This window comes from Procambarus clarkii, chromosome 73 (genome assembly GCF_040958095.1).
Source record: "Procambarus clarkii isolate CNS0578487 chromosome 73, FALCON_Pclarkii_2.0, whole genome shotgun sequence".
NCBI classification, from domain to species: domain Eukaryota; kingdom Metazoa; phylum Arthropoda; class Malacostraca; order Decapoda; family Cambaridae; genus Procambarus; species Procambarus clarkii.
In genome coordinates, this window is record NC_091222.1 from 24,276,568 (window position 1) to 24,282,567 (window position 6,000).

Genomic DNA, 6,000 nt, shown 5'->3' on the forward strand with positions numbered 1-6,000 from the left:
GAAAGTGGTGAAGAGTAGGGAGGAAGGGTGGTGAAGATTAACTCTTAAACTGCGCAAGGCATATATATATACGACAGGACATATCACTCAGTTTTTAAAATTTGCTGAAATGCTTTCAAATGTTTTGTGCATAATCTACTAGGCAAATGCTCCATCTTTGTCTAAATGATCACAAATGTAGCTTCAAAAACAAGAAAATTAAAAATAATTATAAAATTGAATATTGAAAATTTCAGATTTTCAAATCAGCTGCAAAAATATTATATATCATCAATTCTTCATTTGGTGTTGTTATGCTCTCAGAATAGAATATGATCTTCATTTTCACAAGTTGAGAATATAGGTTTTCAGTATAGTTTACTGTAAACAAAATCGTCAATATGGCATTTGAAATATGCACCAAATTTAGATAAAAAAATTATAACTCCAATCATTTAGGGTTTATGAAACATACATTCTATGGGATTCTAAGAACAGACAGCTGTGCACACTATATGTAAAAAAGTAGTTTCTGACCCCCTGTGAGAATCGGTCAAAAACTGAAAACAACCTTTACTTCTCCTTCGGTGGTTATAATAGGAGCTGCATCGTATGGGCCAATAGGCCTTCTGCAGTTCTCATTATTACTACTATCCCCTACACCTTACTTTCCTCCTCAGCTCTCTCTTGCCTATTTATTGCCTGTATCTACCTCCTCATCACAAATCGACTTGAGAATGGTCCAGGACGGACCGAAACGTCGTCGTCCCTTCACCTTCTAGTGTGTGGTCTGGTCAACAGAAACCGAATTTTTTGAAGCGGTTGAAAGTCGGAACTCTAGTTTTAGAGATAATTGAATTTGAAGTTATTGACAATGAATAAGGTAGTTCTAATTCATGAATTTACTTGTATGTTTTAATAAACATTGTTTGCCATTCGTACTGGAATATGTGTAAGTTGCAGGTTAATGTGTTGAAATGAATTCAAGAAAAAATAACCCCCCAAAAACACAAAATATAGGGATAATTATAATGATTTAGAGGATATATTTAGAGAATACTTTATATAAGTGAAAGAGCCCTAATTTGGTCCCTAATCATCAAAACAACCTAAAGAGACAAAGAAAATAGAGTGAAATCTGTGAAAAAATCAGTCCCCAAAAAATTCAAAGTCCTAAGTTCTGCAAGTTGTGACTGATTTATTTGTTGACCAATTTCATTCTATCTTCACATAGTTAGGGACGAGTATGTACTCTCCAGGATGGAGAGGTTACAACAGAATCAGGTAATAAACAAACAAAAAAATAATCCCCCAAACAAATTTTTGAGGGAACACTGCTAAAAGTAACAGATATAAACATTGGACAAAGTATTTATAGGATATATAACATAATAGAGCATAATAACATAGTTACTCATTATTATTTGTGTTATTATGTATTACTCAGCAATGCTATAAAGGCACCAGCTGCATATCCCCTTTGTGGACACTTCTTACTATTATTCTTCTGCTTTGTGCGACGGACAGGTGCTTGCATCTCTTTATTACTGCATTATCCATCAGTTCCAGTTAATAGGAAGGGAAAAGAACTATTAGGAGAAAGTGCCAAGCTATTACGACTATATATCACCGGTCAGGATAAGGATTAGGGATGGGAGGGGAGAAAGGAATGGTGCCCAACCACTTGTGGACAGTCAGTGATTGAACGCCAACCTGCATGAAGCGAGACCGTCGCTCTACTGTCCAGTTCAACTGTTTGAATCCCAGTTAATAGGATCTGTTCTCCTTATCAACAAACGTTCTTCTTTTTAAAAAATTTGTTTAAAATAAATTTCTGAAAATATTTTGAAGAAAGTTTCATGACGCTGAAGCCAATAAGCTGGAGATTTGTTTAACATTTTTAAGTAATTTTGACATAATTTGAATATTTTTTGCTCCCCCACCCCCTTATGCTTAGCAGTGTACGGGTTAAAGGCCACCCACTGGTGAAGTATTTTATGTTTACATGTTTCACTTTGGCATACACATGTATGTATACAATTACTGTATCTACCCATATGGGGTAGATACAGTAATAATAAGTATAACTTAACTGAATAACTTAATATACATATTAGGTTACTCAGTTCTAAAGTAATTAATGTAAGTACAATACATTTTTAAATATATACATACAGTTAAGTTGAGAGTAAAAGTCAGGTATAAAAATGCATCACATAAGTACCCAGATGTATCTTCACATCCTCGTAAAGTCCTCGTCACGGTGTAGCACCAGGGTGTAAGGTCAGGGTGTAGTGTCAGGGTGTAGCATCAGGGTGTAGTGTCAGGATATAGCATCAGGGAATAATGTCACGGTGTAGCACAAGGGTGTAAGGCTAGGATATAGTGCCAGGGGTGTAACATCAGGGTGTATCATCAGGGTGCAGTGCAAGGGTGTAACGTCAGTGTATGGTCAGGATGTAAGGTCAGGGTGTAGCATCTGGGTGTAGCATTCTGGGGTAGCATCAGGGTGTACTGCCAGGGTGGTGCCAGGGAGTACCGTCGGGGTGGTGTTAGGGTGTACCGTCAGGGTGTGCTGTCAGGGTATACCATCATGGGTGTACTGTCAGGGTATACCATCAGGGTATAATGTCAGGGTATACCATCAGGGGTGTACCGTCAGGGTATAATGTCAGGGTGTACCGTCAGGGTATAATGTCAGGGTGTACCGTCAGGGTATAATGTCAGGGTGTACCGTCAGGGTATAATGTCAGGGTGTACCGTCAGGGTATAATGTCAGGGTGTACCGTCAGGGTATATTGTCAGGGTGTACCGTTAGGGTATATTGTCAGGGTGTACCGTCAGGGTATAATGTCAGGGTGTACCGTCAGGGTATAATGTCAGGGTGTACCATCAGGGTATAATGTCAGGGTGTACCATCAGGGTATAATGTCAGGGTGTACCGTCAGGGTGTACCGTCAGGGTATAATGTCAGGGTGTACCGTCAGGGTATAATGTCAGGGTGTACCGTCAGGGTATAATGTCAGGGTGTACCGTCAGGGTATAATGTCAGGGTGTACCGTCAGGGTATAATGTCAGGGTGTACCGTCAGGGTGTACCGTCAGGGTGTACCGTCAGGGTGTACCGTCAGGGTATAATGTCAGGGTGTACCGTCAGGGTATAATGTCAGGGTGTACCGTCAGGGTGTACCGTCAGGGTATAATGTCAGGGTGTACCGTCAGGGTATAATGTCAGGGTGTACCGTCAGGGTATAATGTCAGGGTGTACCGTCAGGGTATAATGTCAGGGTGTACCGTCAGGGTATATTGTCAGGGTGTACCGTCAGGGTGTACCGTCAGGGTGTACCGTCAGGGTATAATGTCAGGGTGTACCATAAGGGTATAATGTCAGGGTGTACCGTAAGGGTATAATGTCAGGGTGTACCGTCAGGGTATAATGTCAGGGTGTACCGTCAGGGTATAATGTCAGGGTGTACCGTCAGGGTATAATGTCAGGGTGTACCGTCAGGGTATAATGTCAGGGTGTACCGTCAGGGTATAATGTCAGGGTGTACCGTCAGGGTGTACCGTCAGGGTGTACCGTCAGGGTGTACCGTCAGGGTATAATGTCAGGGTGTACCGTCAGGGTATAATGTCAGGGTGTACCGTCAGGGTGTACCGTCAGGGTATAATGTCAGGGTGTACCGTCAGGGTATAATGTCAGGGTGTACCGTTAGGGTATATTGTCAGGGTGTACCGTCAGGGTATAATGTCAGGGTGTACCGTCAGGGTATAATGTCAGGGTGTACCATCAGGGTATAATGTCAGGGTGTACCATCAGGGTATAATGTCAGGGTGTACCTGTCAGGGTGTACCGTCAGGGTATAATGTCAGGGTGTACCGTCAGGGTATAATGTCAGGGTGTACCGTCAGGGTATAATGTCAGGGTGTACCGTCAGGGTATAATGTCAGGGTGTACCGTCAGGGTATAATGTCAGGGTGTACCGTCAGGGTGTACCGTCAGGGTGTACCGTCAGGGTGTACCGTCAGGGTATAATGTCAGGGTGTACCGTCAGGGTATAATGTCAGGGTGTACCGTCAGGGTGTACCGTCAGGGTATAATGTCAGGGTGTACCGTCAGGGTATAATGTCAGGGTGTACCGTCAGGGTATAATGTCAGGGTGTACCGTCAGGGTATAATGTCAGGGTGTACCGTCAGGGTATATTGTCAGGGTGTACCGTCAGGGTGTACCGTCAGGGTGTACCGTCAGGGTATAATGTCAGGGTGTACCATAAGGGTATAATGTCAGGGTGTACCGTAAGGGTATAATGTCAGGGTGTACCGTCAGGGTATAATGTCAGGGTGTACCGTCAGGGTATAATGTCAGGGTGTACCGTCAGGGTATAATGTCAGGGTGTACCGTCAGGGTATAATGTCAGGGTGTACCGTCAGGGTATAATGTCAGGGTGTACCGTCAGGGTGTACCGTCAGGGTGTACCGTCAGGGTGTACCGTCAGGGTATAATGTCAGGGTGTACCGTCAGGGTATAATGTCAGGGTGTACCGTCAGGGTGTACCGTCAGGGTATAATGTCAGGGTGTACCGTCAGGGTATAATGTCAGGGTGTACCGTCAGGGTATAATGTCAGGGTGTACCGTCAGGGTATAATGTCAGGGTGTACCGTCAGGGTATATTGTCAGGGTGTACCGTCAGGGTGTACCGTCAGGGTGTACCGTCAGGGTATAATGTCAGGGTGTACCATAAGGGTATAATGTCAGGGTGTACCGTAAGGGTATAATGTCAGGGTGTACCGTCAGGGTATAATGTCAGGGTGTACCGTCAGGGTATAATGTCAGGGTGTACCGTAAGGGTATAATGTCAGGGTGTACCGTAAGGGTATAATGTCAGGGTGTACCGTCAGGGTATAATGTCAGGGTGTACCGTCAGGGTATAATGTCAGGGTGTACCGTCAGGGTATAATGTCAGGGTGTACCGTCAGGGTATAATGTCAGGGTGTACCGTCAGGGTATAATGTCAGGGTGTACCGTCAGGGTATAATGTCAGGGTGTACCGTCAGGGTATAATGTCAGGGTGTACCGTAAGGGTATAATGTCAGGGTGTACCGTCAGGGTATAATGTCAGGGTGTACCGTCAGGGTATATTGTCAGGGTGTACCGTCAGGGTATAATGTAAGGGTGTACCGTCAGGGTATAATGTCAGGGTGTACCGTCAGGGTATAATGTCAGGGTGTACCGTCAGGGTGTAAACAGAGAGAAGCGACCCAGCCAATGTTGACACACAGCCAAAGACCTTATCGTCTGTTCCACACACACCACTCTCCTACACTCCTACACTCACTCACACCCTCCAAAAATCACCTATAAAAAATTTGGTCATCAAACTATAGCGATATATCATAACTTTGGTATACAGTACTTGAGAGTTGTTGTTGTTGTGTAGGGCGACGATGATCAAGGGATCGGATGCACTCCGGCTGCCTTACACCGGAAAATAGCAAAGAAGGATGGGGGTCCCTATAGTCTCTTCAGGCCACAGACCCTGTAATCTCCTCAGGCCACATACTTTTACAGTCTCTTCAGGCCATGAACATGACAGATGAAGCGAAAGGTATGACGAAGGATGTCATATCGGACGTCTTCGGCTCTCGCACCTGCCCCGTCAAGGAGAACGGGAACCGTGAGGCGGGAAATATTCACCTTACGAATGGTACTTTGTAGTCTGAGACGAGCGCTATGAAATCGAGGGCAATGAAGTATGTCTCCGTGGTGTAGTGGTAAGACACTCGCCTGGCGTTCCGCGAGCGCTTTGTCATGGGTTCGTATCCTGGCCTGGGAGGATTTACTGGGCGCAAATCCTTAACTGTAGCCTCTGTTTAACTCAACAGTAAAATGGGTACTTGGTTGTAACAACGATTCTTCGCGGCGGGGATCGTATTCCAGGGACCTGCCCGAAACGCTACGCGTACTAGTGGCTCTACAAGAATGTAACAATTCTTGTATATATCTAAAAAAAAAAGGGTGTT

At 44.3% G+C, this 6,000-nt stretch overlaps 1 protein-coding gene across 2 annotated transcripts in view; it reads right to left on the reverse strand.

The window, feature by feature from the left end:
* Positions 1-5,646, reverse strand: part of LOC123774181 (quinone oxidoreductase-like protein 2 homolog) — a 117,329-nt gene extending 111,683 nt beyond the window's left edge. The window contains exon 1 of one of the 2 annotated variants that reach the window (XM_045768327.2): positions 5,336-5,646. The gene's annotated coding sequence lies outside the window, so the exon portion shown is untranslated. The remainder of the gene's footprint in view (positions 1-5,335) is intronic. The other variant, XM_045768326.2, reaches the window with a different exon arrangement.
* Between the last annotated feature and the right edge of the window lie 354 nt (positions 5,647-6,000).